The sequence below is a fragment of the Schistocerca nitens genome, chromosome 12, assembly GCF_023898315.1.
Source record: "Schistocerca nitens isolate TAMUIC-IGC-003100 chromosome 12, iqSchNite1.1, whole genome shotgun sequence".
Classification (NCBI taxonomy): domain Eukaryota; kingdom Metazoa; phylum Arthropoda; class Insecta; order Orthoptera; family Acrididae; genus Schistocerca; species Schistocerca nitens.
The window spans coordinates 193,188,256-193,208,688 of record NC_064625.1 but is presented as its reverse complement, the minus strand read 5'-3'; the positions used below and the strand labels follow the sequence as shown (position 1 = coordinate 193,208,688).

Here is a 20,433-nt window from a genome sequence, read left to right as displayed (position 1 = left end):
ACCCGTCTCCATTCGTCCCTCCATTCACGCCTGTCGCGACACCACTGGAGGCGGGCTGTACGATGTTGGGGCGTGAGCGGAAGACGGCCTAACGGTGTGCGGGACCGTAGCCCAGCTTCATGGAGACGGTTGCGAATGGTCCTCGCCGATACCCCAGGAGCAACAGTGTCCCTAATTTGCTGGAAAGTGGCGGTGCGGTCCCCTACGGCACTGCGTAGGATCCTACGGTCTTGGCATGCATCCGTGCGTCGCTGCGGTCCGGTCCCAGGTCGACGGGCACGTGCACCTTCCGCCGACCACTGGCGACAACATCGATGTACTGTGGAGACCTCACGCCCCACGTGTTGAGCAATTCGGCGGTACGTCCACCTGGCCTCCCGCATGCCCACTATACGCCCTCGCTCAAAGTCCGTCAACTGCACATACGGTTCACGTCCACGCTGTCGCGGCATGCTACCAGTGTTAAAGACTGCGATGGAGCTCCGTATGCCACGGCAAACTGGCTGACACTGACGGCGGCGGTGCACAACTGCTGCGCAGCTAGCGCCATTCGACGGCCAACACCGCGGTTCCTGGTGTGTCCGCTGTGCCGTGCGTGTGATCATTGCTTGTACAGCCCTCTCGCAGTGTCCGGAGCAAGTATGGTGGGTCTGACACACCGGTGTCAATGTGTTCTTTTTTCCATTTCCAGGAGTGTACTTAGGGATTGCAATTACAAAGAACCTAAATTGGAACGATCACATAGATAATGTTGTGGGTATAGCAAACCAAAGACTGCGATTCTTTGGCAAAACAGTAGGAAGCTGCTACAGGTCTACTAAAGAGACTGCTTACACCACTCTTGTCCGCCCTGTTCTGGAGTACTGCTGTGCGGTGTGGGATCCGCATCAGGTGGGACTGGCGGATGACGTCGAAAAAGTACAAAGAAAGGCAGATCGTTTAGTGTTATCCCGAAATAGGGGAGATAGTGTCACAGACATGATACGTGAATTGGAGTGGCAATGATTAAAACAAAGGCGTTTTTCATTGCGACGGGATCTTCTCATGAAATTTCAATCACCAGTTCTCTCCTCCGATTGCGAAAACATTCTGTTGGAACCCACCTACATAGGGAGAAATGATCATCACGAAAAAATAACAGAAATGAGGGCTCGCACAGAAAAATTCAAGTGCTCGTTTTTCCCGCGCGTCGTTCGAAAGTAGAACGGTAGAGAGACAGATTGAAGGGGGTTCATTGAACCCCCTGCCAGGCACTTTACTGTGAATAGCAGAGTAATCACACATATGTAGATGCCACATAACTGATGCCACATAACGATGCCACATAACGATGCCACATAACGATGCCACATAACGATGCCACATAACGATGCCACATAACGATGCCACATAACGATGCCACATAACGATGCCACATAACGATGCCACATAACGATGCCACATAACGATGCCACATAACGATGCCACTTGGCCGCCACTCGACTGCAACAGAATGATGCATTGATAGTTACACCCTGTTGCATGTAATCGCTTCTGCATCACGGAAGAGACCGATGCCATCACATTACCGGCCGACTTTTGCACCCTGAATTTTTTTGGGTAAGAGATGAAGGATGTTTCCATTGCTTTGACTCGTTTTGTCTCAGGATCACAGTGGCGAACCCAATTTCGTCCATTCTCACATATCTTGCACGAAAGCCGTCTTCATCCATTTCAAATTGGCGGACGATTTCTTCACAGCACTGCACACGCTCCCGTCTCTGATCTGCATTCGAGTCTTTCGGGACCCACCGAGATGAAACTGCGCATTCCCAAAATATCCAGAACAGCGATTCGAGCGCGCCCGTGGGAGATTCCAAATGTGGCTTCAATGCGCTGCCACGTTGTTCGACGATCCACCAAAATCGTTTCATCAGTGGCATAATGACTTTTCTGGAGACTAGAAATCTACTCTGTAGGAGTCAGCATGTGTTTCGAGAAAAGACGGTCGTGTGAAACCCAGCTCGCGCTATTCGTCCACGAGACTCAGGGGGGCCATAGACACGGGTTCACAGGTAGATGCCGTGTTTCTTGACTTCCGCAAGGCGTTCCATACGGTTCCCCACAGTCGTTTAATGAACAAAGTAAGAGCATATGGACTATCACACCAACTGTGTGATTGGATTGAAGAGTTCCTAGATAACAGGACGCAGCATGTCGTTCTCAATGGAGAGAAGTCTTCCGAAGTAAGAGTGATTTCAGGTGTGCCGCAGGGGAGTGTCGTAGGACCGTTGCTACTGACAATATACATAAATGACCTCGTGGATGACATCGGAAGTTAACTGAGGCTATTTGCGGATGATGCTGTGCTACATCGAGAGGTTGTAACAATGGAAAATTGTACTGAAATGCAGGAGGATCTGCAACGAATTGACGCATGGTGCAGGGAATGGAAATTGAATCTCAATGTAGACAAGTGTAATGTGCTGCGAATACATAGAAAGATAGGTCCCTTATCATTTAGATACAAAATAGCAGGTCGGCAACTGGAAGCAGTTAATTCCATAAATTATCTGGGAATACGCATTAGGAGTGATTTAAAATGGAATGATCATATAAAGTTGATCGTCGGTAAAGCAGATGCCAGACAGATCGAGAGGAAGAATCCTAAGGAAATGGAATCCTAAAACAACGGAAGTAGGGTACGGTACCCTTGTTCGCCCACTACTTGAATACTGCTCAGCAGTGTGGGATCCGTACCAGATAGGATTGATAGAAGAGATAGAGAAGATCCAACGGAGAGCAGCGCGCTTCGTTACAGGATCATTTAGTAATCGCGAAAGCGTTACGGAGATGATAAACTCCAGTAGCTCGGTACGGGCTTTTGTTGAAGTTTCGAGAACATACCTTCACCGAGGAGTCAAGCAGTATTTTGCTCCCTCCTACGTATATCTCGCGAAGAGACCGTGAGCATAAAATGAGAGAGATTAGAGCCCACACAGAAGCATACCGACAATCCTCCTTTCCACGAACAATACGAGACTGGAATAAAAGGGAGAACCGATAGAGGTACTCAAGGTACCCTCCGCCACACACCGTCAGGTGGCTTGCGGAGTGTAGATGTAGATGTAGATGTAGAACGGTGACAGGCCTTCCGCTCCTCGGCGCACCTCCCACACTCGTTCTTCCGCGTCTGAAGTCGGACACGCACAGTTGTTCACTGTTGCATAAGACGGAGCACGTCCTCCGCAACTTCCTTGTGCGTCATTCCATTCAATGAAGACAGTCCATCACAGCACGGTTCTCGACTCACTCGATATTCGCTATTTTGCTTACACTACGGTGTACGACGTGTCCTAACGGCAGAACTAACGAAGCTGGAGTCGCGAAATCTAACTTGCATGCCCACAAAGGTTCACCACAAAAGAAGACATCACGGTAACTACCTCGGGCCAGAAACCTTTGGACCGCCCCTCGTACACATTTCTCCTGCTGACTCCCGTCTACGTAGGGAGAAATAAGCATCGTAATTAAGTAGAAGAAACCAGCGCTCGCACGGCAAGACCTAGGTGCTTGTTGTTGCGACGCGACCGGCTACTCTCGAGGCTTCACCCTCTCGTGAGGCAACTGCCGCTAACCCACCAGCCTTACCCCCCTCCCCCCACCTCTGCGGTCGCCGCCGACACTTGCCACTCCAGCGGGCGAAACGGGGCCAGGAATTTTCGCAGGTGCTTCGCTTTCTCCTCAGCCGCTGAGTCACACCTCTGCGTCCTGTCCGGGGTCGAACCGCGGGGGCTTCGCACAGGAGGCTGAACGCAGCTGTCACACACACATGCACCGCCGGCTACAAAAACTGCACCATCTCCGCGTGATTACAACTTCACCGGCACCACACAAAGCACATCGTCGGATCGACACCATCTATATCCTGCACGTAAGCAAAGATTATGCAGCGGGCTTCTTATTCATAAATACGAGGATAGTTTGAAAAGTTCGCCGAATCACCACCAGATGTCAGCACCAGCGCAACGACGTTCCCGCGTAATAACAGGTCATCCTCTCTGAATATACACTCAGTCGCAAAAGTATTCGGACAGCGCGTAACGGCGCATAATTTTGCAGTTTGCCACACGAACAAATACAGAAATTGCACTTTGTAATGTATTTGGGACTCTGGGTACGATGACGCAACGTGAAACACGCGTCAAATACGAAGAATTGTTGTCGGAAATGTGTCTGTTACGTAATATTTCCTGAAAACGCCGTGGGAAGGTTCAACAAAAGTATGCGGACAAAGGCGGACAACGTGAGAGAATAGTTCATTCCGAGACGCACAGAGGGTGAAGCGACTGCAGTGTGTCCGACATTTCCGCGAGACGATAGCGATGATCAGTAAACACGTATCGCGAGCCTGTGCAGGTCGACGATGGGACGCAGAGGGAAGTGTCTTACGTTAGAGCAAAGGCAACCTGTCGTTTATCGTCACGCGAAGGGGAAAACCTGCAGGGAAATTGCCGCAATAGTGAACATGAAGAAAAGTACAGTTCACGACATTATTAAACGGTTGGAGAAAGAAGACCGATTGGAATTCCGTTGCAGTACAGGACGGCCACGGACATTTTTTCACAGAGAGATGAACGTGTGATTGTGCGAAAGGTACAACAGAATCCGAAAATATCTGCCACACGAATTGCAAGTGAGGTGGAGGGAGACCTCGGTATAAAAGTTCATCCCGAAACCGTGCGGAGAGTACTACGACGATCGCAGTACCGTGGTCGGGTCGAGTGGCACGGCGAAAGCCATTCGTAAATGCAGTGAGCCAGGAGAGACGTATGCACTTTGCGGGGGAATACGCCGAATACGATGAGGCTCGGTGGAATCGGGTGATATTTTGCGACGAATGTAAATTTACATTATGGCAAAGCGACGGAAAGGCGAACGTGTGGCGAAAGACCGATGAAGAGCTGAATCCCAGGAACCTCAAACCGACAGTAAAGTTTGGAGGTGGAAGCATCACGGTGTGGGGATGCATGTCCGGCAATGGTGTGGGTGATTTAGTGTTCATTCACGATACGACGAACGAGGAAGCGTATTTGACCTTAACCCAGTCGAACATTTGTGGGATAAATTGAAACGGACCCTCCACGCGGACAACATCTATACGAAGGAGACCTCGAAAGAGAAACTGCGCCAAGAATGGGCAAATATAGCGCCAGACTTCACAAAAACAATCGTGGAAAGTATGCCTAGTAGATTGGAGGAGGTATTGAAAATGAAAGGTGGACCCACAAGGTATTCACATTTTCGTCGTACAACTTATGACCATTTATTGGACAGTGTCTGAATACTTTTGTAGCAGCAGGGTGTGCAGGATATTTCATTTTTGTTGTTAATTTTCTGTTATTTATGTTTTGGAAACGAAATAAACCAATAATTCTTTTGTAATTAATGTTGTTACCCATATATATTTCTAATAAATATGTTTGGGTTTCATAGTGTTTCTCGAGTACTCATTGCGAAACTTCCCACTGTCCGAATACTTTTGCGACTGAGTGTATACGTGTCGCGTCAGTGCTACGTGTAGCAGTCTCATGAAAAAAAAAAACCATGAGATTCGAGCAGTAATTAGGCACTTCCTAAAGAAATCTATGAAAGCAAAGGTAAGTCGTGCCGATTTTCGAACAGACAGCGGGATTCTGCTCCTTCATATTCAACTGTTACCAAACGTACAAACGAGTTTAAATTTGACAGAGAGAGCTTTCATGATGGTCAATAGAGATGGGCCACTGCTCCACAAATTACTGCGAAAGTGCATAAAATGGTCATCGAAGATCTTCCACAAGAAATGTCATCTGACCCAGCGTACCACATTTTAACAGTGGCACTCGACACGACTGAGTGATTGATTGACAAGGGTTATGGGACCAAACGGCGAGGTAATCAGTCCAGCGATTCCGAAGTGAGTCACAGAAGAAAGAGGGTCCGCCAAAGGTGGACGGATCCAGTCAGGGGAGTAAAATTATAAAATAATAAACATTAAAGACACACAGTGAAAGGCATAAAAGATGAGACCAAATCTAAAACTGAAAAAAAAGGGGGGCCGGTCACGGGGTCACAGACCGAGAAGCCTGGAGAAAGGGTTCCCAACCACAAAAAAAAAAAAAAAACCTGCCACTGCTCCAAGACTTTCACGGAGGAAACTTACGACCAGATCTGTCATCCGTGGATCGTCTGCTGATATTAAATTCCAGGAATCGGGAAGGCTGTACTTAGCACGAAGGGCCGAAAGAAGGGGACATTCCGCCAATACGTGTGATATCGTCAGTCTGACTCCACAACCACGTTGTGGGGGTGGCATGTTACGCAGGACAAAGCAGTGGGTGAGCCTGGTACGACCAATGCGTTAACCGCATAAAATAGCGCACTCCTTCAGAGAGGAGGTGAAGGAAGAGCGCCAAACCGCAGTAGACTGTTTGATTGTGCGGACTTTATTACTATGAGCAGCAGCGCTCCAGATGTCACTCCATTTTTGGGCAAAGAGATTTGACGTAAATCCGCATATCCACAGCTGGAATCATGAAAGGAATTTGGGTGGGTGGGTGGGGGGTTAAGTATTTGCTTCTTTAGTCAAACTGTCAGCCAGTTCATTCCCTGGGATGCCCACGCACTTTACACAAGAAAATTATCCGCTTGATGGGTGCCGCAACTCTTAACGATGGATCAGAAACGCATCACAGTGGAATTGTCCGAAAATGAGTCGTTTTCACAGCAACTAACAAGATTTATTTGCGCCGGTTTGTGGCCACAGATGATACTTGTGTCACTACTGTAGCCCACAGGAAGAAAATAACAGTGAAAGCAGTGGAAACATGCCGATTCATCACCAGCAAGGAAAGCAAAGGCAAGCCCGTCGCCCGCCATGAGCGTGGCGCCAGTTTTCTGGGATGCTCCCCACTTGTCAAACAATTATGGTAAAATACCACGCTAACCTCCTGGATTAACTACAGCAAAACACACGCGGAAAAAGGCCAGTTTGGCAAGAAAGAAAGTTATTTTTATCAAGACAATGCACGTCCACACACCGGCATCATTCCCATTACAAAAATACGTGAACTAAGATTTATTCGCTAGATGTAGCCCCGTCGAACTTTCATCTCTTCCCCACGTTCAAAATTTTTCTGTGGACGGAGACTATCTTCAGATGAAGAACTCTCACTCGAAGTTGCAGACGGGAAGAATGTAATGTTCGAGATGGGATCAAGGCGCTGGAACATCGGTGGACCAAGTGAAATAGTGTAGGAGGATGTTGTTGTTGTGGTCTTCAGTACTGAGACTAGTTTGATGCAGCCCTCTATGCTACTCTATCCTGTGCAAGCTTCTTCATCTCCCAGTACCTACTGCAACCTACATCCTTCTGAATCTGCTTAGTGTATTCATCTCTTGGTCTCCCTCTACGATTTTTACCCTCCACGCTGCCCTCCAGTACTAAATTGGTGATCCCTTGATGCCTCAGAACATGTCCTACCAACCGATCTCTTCTTCTTGTCAAGTTGTGCCACAAACTCCTCCCCAATTCTATTCAATACCTCATTAGTTATGTGATCTACCCACCTTATCTTCAGCATTATTCTGTAGCACCACATTTCGAAAGCTTCTATTCTCTTCTTGTCCAAACTAGTTATCGTCCATGTCTCACTTCCATACATGGCTACACTCCATACAAATACTTTCAGAAACGACTTCCTGACACCTAAATCTATACTCGATGTTAACAAATTTCTCTTCTTCAGAAACGCTTTCCTTGCCATTGCCAGTCTACATTTTATGTCCTCTCTACTTCGACCATCATCAGTTATTTTGCTCCCTAAATAGCAAAACTCCTTTATTACTTTAAGTGTCTCATTTCCTAATCTAATCCCCTCAGCATCACCCGATTTAATTTGACTACATTCCATTATCCTCGTTTTGCTTTTGTTGATGTTCATCTTATACCCTCCTTTCAAGACACTGTCCATTCCGTTCAACTGCTCTTCCAAGTCCTTTGCTGTCTGACAGAATTACAATGTCATCGGCGAACCTCAAAGTTTTTACTTCTTCTCCATGAATTTTAATACCTACTCCAAATTTTTCTTTTGTTTCCTTTACTGCTTGCTCAATATACAGATTGAATAACATCGGGGAGAGGCTACAACCCTGTCTCACTCCCTTCCCAACCACTGCTTCCCTTTCGTGCCCCTCGACTCTTATAACTGCCACCTGGTTTCTGTACAAATTGTAAAAAGCCTTTCGCTCCCTGCCACCTTGAGAACTTGAAAGAGAGTAGGAGGATACTGCATTGAAAAATAAAAATGTTTCACTGAGGTAAGTCGCTTCTTTCTATTCCATTCCAAGGACTTTCCACAGCGCTGTCGTAGCATCTGAACGTCGGTTGCTTCACAGAAAATCTGCTAAGTCTGGTATCGAGTCGCGCCGGAAATAAGAGAGCGGCAGGAAGGCGGCCTTTCCATACTGACAAGGAGACGCCCCCAGCGGCGGGGTCGGCATTCTGAAACCGTGTACACTGTTACAGAGAGCAACAGCCCAGGTATCTCGCACGGCAGACATTCATCCTGATAGGTCCTCGTTTAAGAGTAATTGTGGCATTCAACGGCGTAGAAAAAGTTACATTAAACAGTCCGATAGCGAGGGATATTGGTTAGGATAATAGCTTCACGTGTACAAGGTTGTTGGTTCGAACATACTCACGTACAGAGATTTTTTTTATTTTTAAATCTGTATCGAAACGGCTTTGATCATCATTTTTGTTCAGTTACTCGGTTTAAATGTATTTTTTTTTTAATTTCCATTCCTTCGACACATCATTTTCATCATACTATCAACTTCATTTGCTGCCATTTTACTTCCTATCATTCTTTTCCAACTTGAAATTTTTGTTTATATGTTTTTAATTAATTTTATGTATTAATTTCGATTTAATTTCTTTTGTTTCATCACCTTGTTTTTCCGTACACATTATTGCGTTCATTGTGTGTACTTTTGATGTTGCTTCAATTTCGGTTTACTTATAAACCCTACTTTCATTGAAATCTTGAACTGCGTTATTTTGTCCATAGTGCAACAGGTTTTCAGGTTATGTTTTAAAAGTTTATATAACGACTGCCTTGCAAAAAAATTGCATATCTGGTAACGAAAAATATATTTTTCATACCATTGCGCAGTAATATAAGGAGATTATTTCGTCTTTTGTTTTTTAACTATCAGATGGGGATTTTCTAATAATTGAATATCATAGCAGATAAATATGAAATTCATATTCACAAAACTTCCGATTGGAAAAAGAATAATATAAAGAAAAAAATGTTACACATAAAAAGTTCACACGGTGAATAAAATGTCACAAAGGAATAGAAATAAAAAATACATTTAAAAAGTAACGGTGAACACCATTCCGATAAAGGTTTAAAAATTAAAAAAAAATTGCCCTCGATGAGATTCGAACCCGCAACCTCCTGTATGTGAATGCAGTTATTCTACGCACTACACCACGGAACCAGTCCGTGTAATACGACTTTTTGACGTCATAAAAATCCGAAAATTTTTTCGTCGATTACTCGCATACTCGGGCCCACGGGGATGAATGGCTTCAGGATGCGACACCTGGGATCTTCACCTACATCACTGTAGGTTTGGCTTCAAAATGTCGAACACACCGCTAGGAACGTATCTTTGTGAGATTTAGCGTTCCACGACATTGCGTCGGTAGGGATACCACCTCTGTCAGGCAACTATGGAATCGATGGCTTCACGAGTTCTACAGTTTGCGACACGCGCGATTCCGGCCGTGCAGCATCGTACTTTCAGTCAGGAGACGGCGCCGCGACGCACGGTGCAGCCCGGACCGCCAGCAATCGCCGTGGCTTCCTCTGATGCAGGATCGGAGAGAGACTGGCGCCAACTGTGATCCGCCTAACAATGGACACAGCATTGGCACCAAATCGTCTTCTCGAACGAGTTCCGGCTCTATTTGTAGAGCATCACGTTGGAGGTATCCGTGCGTCAAAGTTCGGAGCAGAACGAACTTTTCCCACATTTCATTCACGACCGACATAAGCGTCCACCACTTGGCGTGGTGGCATACGGTGTCGCCTCCATTTCACATTGCCAGAAACTCGCACAGCACATCGGGGATTGAGGCTCGCGGCTGTGTCTTATTGTAGAGGTCCCTGTGGCGTTATCTTTCAACAAGATAACGCAAGACCGCACGCTGGCCGCGCTGTCGCTGCTGCCCCCGGCAGCACGTTCTCCACACCTCTCACCAGTGGAAACACCTGCCCATCGGTTGCAGAGACATCGAGACGTGATCACTCTCCAGGCACTAAGGTTGTACAATTATGTTTAGAACTGAAGCAGCGTGCAATCACGAACCCGCACGTGTCATCCAGCCTCAGTTCGATTCGGGTTCGAACCGCCGTTGCTGCCAGAGGTGACAGCTCTGTGTAGTAACACTTCCACACAGTATACACCCAAATCAGCTACAAATTTAATCATGTATTCTTCCTGCTACTGACAAATGTAAATGTGGCAACTATCGAGGAATTGTTACAAGATCCTCTCCAGTTGTCTCACACATAAAACTCAACTCTTGGCAGAAACAGTAACTGATGAAAACCAGGGTCTCCAGTCAGCGCTGTCAACAGTAGATCACATCGTCGTTGTCCCAAAGCTCACTGAAAAACAGAACACGGTAAAGAAATGCACAAATGGTTCAAATGGCTCTGAGCACTATGCGACTTAATTTCTGGGTCATCAGTCCCCTAGAACTTAGAAATAATTAAACCTAACTAACCTAAGGACATCACACACATCCATGCCCGAAGCAGCATTCGAACCTGCGACAGTAGCGGTCGCTCGGCTCCAGACTGTAGATTCTAGAACCGCACGGCCCCTCCGGCCGTAGAAATGCACATTTTGTTTGTCCATTTCAAGAATACCTATGGCTGCAGACGTTGCAAGCTACTGGTCAGTTGTTTAAGAGAGTTCGGGATGCCACAGAAGCTTATCTGTTTGATAAAGATCTGACTGAGTTAATCACGCGGCAAAAGTGTAGATGGAAACCCGAGTAACGGGTCTTTGAAGTTATGTCGGGTCTCAGGCAGGGAGACGGTTTATCTCCAACCCTCTCCAGTTCTGTGCTCGGAAAGACTGTACATGAAGGGATTCAAATCGAACGGTACCTGGGATGTCAAGTTCACGCGGAAGATATTTGTTTAATCAGTAGCTGAGGAGGAACTGAAACAAATGGCCAGGGCGTCGGAGATGGCTGCCAGCAATTCTAGGCAACTCACAAACGAAAGCACGACGGATTACCTCGCTATGACTCGTCGATAAGGTCAGCATATTGAACAACTACAATCGCTGCGGAAAGGAAATCGGTCCTGCAAAAAAGTCCGCAAATGTAAATACCTGGGGACGCTTTTCACGGAGAATTCGTCACACGAAATAGAGATCGACAGAATGTGGGCAGGAAATCAATCCTGACACAGTTGCTTTGGCCTAGGCGCCTCTCGATACATTTCAAAATTCAGCTGTATAAAATCCTGTTTCAACCCGTGCTACTACATTCAAGCGCCAAACAAAATGGTATAGGCATGCGTATTCAAGTACAGAGATGTGTAGACAGGCAGCGCCTATATATATGAAAAGTGTTTGGTGGAGTTCTTAGATCGGTTACTGCTGCTACAATGGCAGGTTATCAAGATTTAAGTGGTGTTACAGTCGGTGCACGAGTGATGGGGCACAGCATCTCCGAGGTAGTGATGTAGTGGGGATTTTCCCGTGCAACCGTTTCACGGGTGTACCGCGTATATCAGGAATCCGGTAAAAAATCAAATCTCCTACGTCGCTGCTGCCGGGAAAACATCCTGCAAGAACGCAACCAACGACGACTGAAGAGAATCGTTCAACGTGACAGAAGTGCCCAGCGGTCTAAGGCGCTGCAGTCATGGACTGTGCGGCTGGTCCCGGCGGAGGTTCGAGTCCTCCCTCGGGCATGGGTGTGTGTTTGTCCTTAGGATAATTTACTGTGTAAGCTTAGGTACTGATGACCTTAGCAGTTAAGTCCCATAAAATTTCACACACATCTGAACATTTTTTTGACAGAAGTGCACCCCTTACGCAAAATTGCTGCAGATTTCAATGCTGGGTCATCAACAAGTGCCAGCTTCCGAACTATTAACCGAAACATCATTGGATGGGTTTTGTGTATCGTCGATGAGTGCACGACACAAAGCTTTACGCCTCGCCTGGGCCCGTCAACACCGACATTGGAATGTTGACGACTGGAAACACGTTGCCTGGTCGGAGGACTCGTTTCAAATTGTATCGAGCGGATGGACGTGTACGGCTATGGAGACAACTTCATGAATCCGTGGACCTTGCATATCTGCAGGGGAATCTTCAAGCTGGTGGCGGGTCTGTAGTGGTGTGGGGCGTGTGCAGTTTGAGTGACATGGGATTGTGATACATCTAGATACAACTCTGACGTGTGACACATACGTAAGCGTCCTGTCTGATCACTTGCAACCGTTTATGTGCATTGCAACGGACTTGAGGAATTCCAGCAGGATAATGCGACACCCCACACGTCCAGATTTGCTGCAGAGTGGCTCCTGGAACACTCTTCTGAGTTTAAACAATTCAGCTGGCCACCAAACTACCTAGACATGAACATTATTGAGCATATCTCGGATGCCTCGCAACGTGCTATTCAGAAGAGATCTCCAGCCTCTAGTACAGCCCTGCAGGATTCATGGTGTCAGTTCCCTCCAGCACTACTTCAGACATTAGTCGAGTCCACGCCACGTCGTTTTGCGGCACTGCTGCGTGCTCCCGAGGGCCCTACACGGTATTAGGCAGGTGTACCTGTTTGTGCAGCTCTTCTTCATATACGGCTGTGAGACGAGTAGCATTCGAAAACAGGGCTTTTGTAAACCTCTCGTATCTGAAAGTGCTGCGAAATCTTTAGTCCGACGTTGGACTCAAACATGGATGAATGGGGGATCAGACACAACCGTGATGTAAAAGAACTGACGCCGATATAGCATTAATGTTCGGAATCAAGTTACTGCAGTGGGGCGGAAATGTGGCTCCGATGGAAGACGAGAGGTGACCACGGAATCTCATTTTATCCCCACAGGGAAAAGCAGGAAGAGGTGGAGGGGTGGTCCCCATAGACAGCTGCAACATTCGGCGTTAGATTTGCACGGACGGCGGATGGCGGCGATTGATAGAAATCACTGGGGAGACGTAAACTAAAAGCAGCGCGCTCTCCGTTCGCCACGATCGTGTAAAAGCAACAAAGTACTGCTTCTTACTACAGTAGTGGAAATCAGTATACAGGCACGCCCCCCAAAAAGTAATAGTACTTTTTCTGGAGTATACATGTATCCAACTTACTATGAAAGTACTAGATACATACACTACTGGCCATTAAAATTGCTACAACATGAAAATAACGTGCTACAGACGCGAAATTTAACCGACAGGAAGAAGATGCTACGATATGCAAATGATTAGCTTATCAGAGCATTCACACAAGGTTGGCGTCAGTGGCGACACCTACAACGTGCTGACATGAGGAAAGTTTCCAACCGATTTCTCATACATAAACAGCAGTTGACCGGCGTTGCCTGGTGAAACGTTGCTGTGGTGCCTCGTGTAAGGAGGAGAGATGCGTACCATCACGTTTCCGACTTTGATAAAGGTCGGATTGTAGCCTATCGCGATTGCGGTTTATCGTATCGCGACATTGCTGCTCGTGTCGGTCGAGATCCAATGACTGTTTGCAGAATATGGAATCGGTGGGTTCAGGAGGGTAACACGGAACGCCGTGCTGGATCCCAACGGCCTCGTATCACTAGCAGTCGAGACGACAGGCATCTCATCCGCACGGCTGTAACGGATCGCGCAGCCACGTCTCGATCCTTGAGTCAACAGATGAGGACATTTGCAAGACGACAATCGTCTGCACGAACAGTTCGACGACGTTTGCAGCAGCATGGAATATCAGCTCGGAGACCGTGGCTGCGGTTACCCTTGACGCTGCATCACAGACAGGAGCGCCTGCGATGGTGTACTCAACGACGAACCTGGGTGCACGAATGGCAAAACGTCATTTTTTCGGATGAATCCAGGTTCAGTTTACAGCATCATGATGGTCGCATCCGTGTTTGGCGATATCGCGGTGAACGCATATTGGAAGCGTGTATTCTTCATCGCCATGCTAGCGTATCATTTCAGATGTGTTAAGACCCGTGGCTCTATCCTTAATTCCATCCCTGCGAAACCCTACATTCCAGCAGGATAATGCACGACCGCATGTTGCAGGTCCTGTACGGGCCTTTCTGGACAGAGCAAATGTTCGACTGCTGCCCTGGACACCACATTCTCCAGATCTCTCAGCAATTGAAAACGTCTGGTCAATGGTGTCCGAGAAACTGGCTCGTCACAATACGCCAGTCACTACTCTTGATGAACTGTGGTATCGTGTTGAAGTTGCATGGCCAGCTGTACCGGTACACGCCATCCTAGGTCTGTTTTACCCAATTCCCAGTCGTATCAACGCCGTTATTACGGCCAGAGGTGGTTGTTCTGGGTACTGATTTCTCAGGATCTGTGCACCCAAATTGCGTGAAAATGTAATCACATGTCAGCTCTAGTATAATATACTTGTCAAATGATACCCGTTTATCATCTGCATTTCTTATTCGTGTAGCAATTTTAATGGCCAGTAGTGTATATGACAAACAGTAATGTCGGAAATACATAGTTTGTTGCATAATACGAGTAACAAAATAAGGCGGTAGCACTTTCTGGATGAACGGAACTTACTGTCCTGTCGATTTATTGCATGGTTAGTACTCTGTCCAACCACATCTTTTTTCTAATTATCCCGAAAATTATCTTCTGCATTGATTTTGTTAGGATTTGTAGTTCTCGCAGTGAAATTATCCCCACTCTGTTATTACACTTTTCAGCTCGACACATCTTGCAAGTATTCTCCAATGGTTTCCCACAGGGGTGATATCAGGGCTACATGCGGGCCAATGCAAGACATCTATATACACTGCTGGCCACCGTAAATGCAACACCAAGAAAGACAAGAGGTAGCACCACAAGATTTATTTTGTAGATAACATGTTGACCAAGTATCAAATGATTACGTTTACAGACGTCTGTGACATGTGGTTCCTGCCAGAATCAGTAGCCAGAGTAGCCGCCATTGTTGGAGATCACCGCTGCCACACGTCTCGGCATTGAGTCAAAGAGAAGTTGGATGTGTTCCTGGGGTACAGCAGCCCAAGCAGCTTACACACGTTGCCAAAGATCATCTGGTGTGGCAGCTGGGGATGTAATCTGGGTCACTCGTTGAGCAACCATGGACCACATGTTTTCTATCGGCGAAAGATCCGGAGAGTGAGCCGGCCAGGGAAGCAATTCAATCTGGTTATTGACGAAGAACCTTTGGACAATGCGTGCCACGTGTGGTCGCGCATTATCCTGTTGAAATATGGCTGTGGCCGAGCCCTGAAGGTAAGGAAGGACAACTGGCTCCAGCACCTCGGATATGTAGCGCCGGCTATTTAAAGTACCGGCAATGCGTACTAGAGGCGTGCGAGAGTAATATCCGATACCGCCCCATACCATAATAACCGGTGCAAGACCAGTGTGGCGGTGCATAATGCAGCTGTCCAGCATCCTCTCTCCACGGTGTCTCCACACTCGAATCCGACCATCGTGGTGCTGCAGACAGAAGCGTGCCTCGTCAGTAAAGACAACGTCATTCCATTCTGCCGTCCACATCCGTCTGTCATCACACCATTGGCGACGGAGACGTCTGTGGTTCTGCGTCAATGGTAGACGAAGCAATGGACGTCTTGCGGACAGACCACTCTGCTGTAAATGGCGTCGAATGGTACGCGCAGACACTGGATGATGCGTTACAGACGCAATGTGCTGTGCTACGGTTCGGGATGTCACTGAGCGATCCGTCACTGCCATGCGCACAATTTGCCTATCAGCACGTGCAGTGGTGCACCGAGGTGAATGCGATCGACCACGTCGGTCCGTCGTACCCTCCTGCATCCAACGGTCACATATCCGCGTTACAGTTGTTTGGTTTTGTCCAACACGACTAGCGATTTCTCTGTACGATAATCCACAATCTCGGTAAGCCACTATCCTTCCTCTGTCGAACTCGGATACTTGATCAAAAGATGTTCGCTGTTGTCTACGAGGCATAACTGATCGTCTTGTGAAACAACCACAAGGTAAACACACGTGCCGAACGCACACTCGTCGAAATCGCCAAGCCTTAAATGGCGCTATGAGGTGGCGCCACAGGCGCGCGTGATGTGCGTCTGCGCTGAAATTCTAATCAGTTGCATATCTCATCGCTGCAAACTCATGGTGTAAATTTCACTTGATTCGGATGCTTCCTTCAGGGTGTTGCATTTACGGTGGCCAGCAGTGTATCTTTAGCTCCAAACAACTTTTGGCTGTAGCAGAAACGTGCACGGAGGCCACATTATACTCTTGTCCGCTAGATCCTCATAGATTGTAATCAATTCTGTCTCTAGCATGTATTAGTACATGTTAAGAGAGTATTCAGTCAAGCAATGTGTGATTTACCTTTGGTGCAGAAATCTGCCCGATTTATAACACTTTCACAAGCAAAATTTCTGCTCATTCTGCTGCTCTGTTCGCGGACCGTGTCAGTGATACTGAAATCCATCCCGTTTATCTAAATTATTCTAATTATCACTGAAGATCACTTTATATCATTCTGAAGTCCGTGACATATATTTCGCAGCAAACACCTGTCTAGCTCGTTTATATTTGGGTGTTGCTGTAGGTTTGTGTAGTCAATCCTCGAATACAAGATGTTTTTAATGTGACAAAATATGTCGTACACGTCACGCACTTAATGCCAAGTGTAAATCAGCAATAAGTGGAGAAGAATAACGGGATGTGGCCCTTACTTTGCGCACAAGTACGTCTTTCTATGCCTCAGATGATTTCTACTTCTCTTACATTTTTCCGTTCTGTCCATATCGTGTGCGCAATCTAACGAAATTATCAGTCACTGTACTTGAACGGTTCAGCTTCTTGACGGTTTATCAAACCTAGACATAATCGTCTCAACGGGAATTCCGCGATCGTTCATTAAATAAAATATGGCGTTTCAGTCTTCGATCGCTATTCTTTATTTTCAATTACCGGTTTCGGGCTAGCTGCCCATCTTCAGATCATATATTGTAGTTACAGAGTAACTTGTCCGTACAGAACACTCGGTTCGCTGTCATAAGTAAAAGACAGCGAACCGAGTGTTCTATACGGACAAGTTACTCTGTAACTACAATATATGATCTGAAGATGGGCAGCTAGCCCGAAACCGGTAATTGAAAATAAAGAATAGCGATCGAAGACTGAAACGCCATATTTTATTTCTTGACGGTTTGACGCTTAGAGCGTCCCATTTCGTTGTGACGCACGAGTTTTTGCTTTTTCGTCACACGACAAGAGTTTTCAGAGTAGCGTAGTCACAGTGGTGGCTGTGTACTCGAGACGCACGGCACGCTCACTAACGGTGTCCGTTTCCTACAAGCGCGCACACTAACATCGCACACAGCCGACTGCGTTTATACAGAATTCCGCTCTCCAGCACGTGAACCCTTGACGTCTTGTGACATACTGTACTACTCACATCAAATTCGTACCTCTTTACTGCATTTGTCGGTTTACTGGATTTCATACTGTTATCGTCCACAGCTAATCTAAGAGAAACAGACAATGTTAATTTTCCTGCAGATACTGTTTTTCACAACTGCGTACTGTGTAACGACAATGTTTAAGTTGCTTGCATGCTATCTTTTGTGTTGGTGATGATTTTAGGTGAGGGGCGCTCGACAAATGGCTGTGAGCACTATAGGACTTAACTGCTGTGGTCATCAGTCCCCTAGTACTTACAACTACTTAAACCTAACTAACCTAAGGACATCACACACATCCGTGTCCGAGGCAGGATTCGAACCTGCGACCGTAGCGGTCGCGCGGTTCCGGACTGTAGCGCCTAGAACCGCTCGGCCACTTCACCCGGCGGCTCTCGACATCGTGGTCATCAGCGCCCTGACGAAAAGTCAGCATACCAATGTCACGGCTAAGGATGAAGGCTGTCCCCCACATGCGGGGCAGTTTATAATGCATTAAAGTCTGCCTCCCTTGCCCACCAATTTAGGGATGAGGCCTGACAGTTCACAAAATGGTTAGGCCGTCTCGCCACAGTTTGTTTGCTGTCCCCTCGAACCGTGCCGTCTCCCACTGACGCACAAAATGAGCCGGTGGAGTGGAAGAGGACGGGACGCTGACAGACGACACGACCCGGGCACGCTTCGTCGGCCGCGTCGTTCCACTGCACCCCGATGTGGCCAGGCAGCCTGCGAGAGACCACCACCTTGCCACGGCGTTGGAGCCACTGTAGGGAGTCGTGAATGAGCTCAATCACCTGGTCTACCGGACACATTTGTTCAAGTTGTGACGCTACAACGCAGTCCTTGCTATGAATTTTTTCGCTTACTTAACACACGAAACTGTTTGTATACGGTGTATTGTCTAGTGAAAATACTATGTTTAAATTATGTAATATTTAACACTGGCAAGTCAGGGCACATTTAGTTAACGTTCAAGTCAGAGAGATTGTTTTGTCGTGCCGCTGGGCGCGGGAGCGCGCCAGCGGGCAGTAGTAGCAGTGACGCCGTGCTCGGAGTAAGACGTACAGTCGAGTGCTGCTAGTCCTAGCTGTGTTACACCTAACGGCTAGTGAGTGGATCGAAGTACGACGGGAAAGTAACGGTCGGCATATCTGGAAGCACGGCCGGGCAAGTTATTATGGATGAATGGGCACAGTGCTGAAGAAACGAGGACTTAAATGTGAAGCGCACTGTGTGCCCAAGTCGCAACAGTGAAAGCCCGTTGCCACATTGTGTCGCTGTCGTGGACTTCCGTCGATCCACCGACAACGAGGGAAGAAAGATCTACGTGATTTTCGTAGGATAAAATTGTAGAAGGCTTGCCAGTGACTGTGCTTTTCTCTCAAGTTGAACAATTAATAACAAGCACTTTATAATCGAAGTGTTGCAGTCACATTCCACCCGACAATAACACCAAGTAGGTTCCTTCCGATCCTTACCTTACTGAACCCAGTGTGTCACGCCATTATCAAGAGAAAATATGTTAATTATCAAATTATTTGCATACACGGTGGAGGGTAAATTTCAGAATGGTTATCGTAGTTAATTGTTGCACTTAATAAGCTTACGCCAACCGTAGTAACTTAATAATAGACTCAAGTAATACATTTGATTACAAAGATTTATTTCAATGCATATTCAGCTGAAGTTAATTCAAGGATATTACATGAAACTATAAAGCTTATTCCACCTGACAATCCCCCAATTAATGAAATATTATCATTCAAAACATAGTTAATTATTGGCAATATATTTCATTGTCAGTAGATTAAACTGTACAAAGTACCTAATTTTAAAGACAGAATGACAGTTCATTATTCAAAATCTCGATAGATAATTATCTGTGTTGTCAGCATTGCACTTAACTGACAAATTATGAACAAAATAAGTGTAGTTAGATTGTTATGACATTGTTTTATATGACTATTGAGCCTGACACAGCACTTAGGTAAAAGTTCCCGTTCCAACTGCTGCGCTACAAACAGGTAAACTTTATTTTTGACACAATTATTCACGTACTTAACAGTACTGTCGCTCATCAGTTGAGCTGGCGACCGATTTTTTAATTGCTTTTACAACTTAATCATTTCTTTCGGCAAAATTTCCACTGGCAAAATTTATTTCCAAATTATTTACCGATCGTTATTGAATGAAATTACTCATTCAATAACGATCAAGTTATAACGTCTCCTGTTTCCCGCGGAATAATCATTATTTACTTCGGATACGGATGCCTTATCCCGACGCGGGTCAAAACTCATAATTCACGGTCATTGTCAACTTGTAATTTCGGAAATCCCGGGAAGCAGGGGGGGGGGGGGGGGTGTTATAAAGTGCCTAAGCGAGTCGGGACAGACAAGACACCTCGTACGGTGACGTCTGAATCCTCTGCAGTGCCATCATAATGCCATACAACCCCGCATCACAATCTGTAAAGTGTTCCGGAAGACGCACTTTGAAAACCCTATCACGGAAAAGACCGGAACAGAGGACATTCTCTTGCTGGGATGCATCCGTATAAACAGCGATGAAACTGTGGTACGTACTTAAAATGGAAGAAAACAGAGCAGTAAAAACATAATCTGGAGTAGAAGTATTCTTGTACGGCGTCAAGCTTAAAATCACTTCGGGCCTCTGAAGACACCAA

At 46.6% G+C, this 20,433-nt stretch overlaps 1 protein-coding gene across 2 annotated transcripts in view; it reads right to left on the bottom strand.

Annotated features, from left to right (window-relative positions):
* Positions 1-20,433, bottom strand: part of LOC126215157 (protein Lilipod) — a 413,331-nt gene that overhangs the window by 318,352 nt on the left and 74,546 nt on the right. The window lies entirely within an intron of this gene.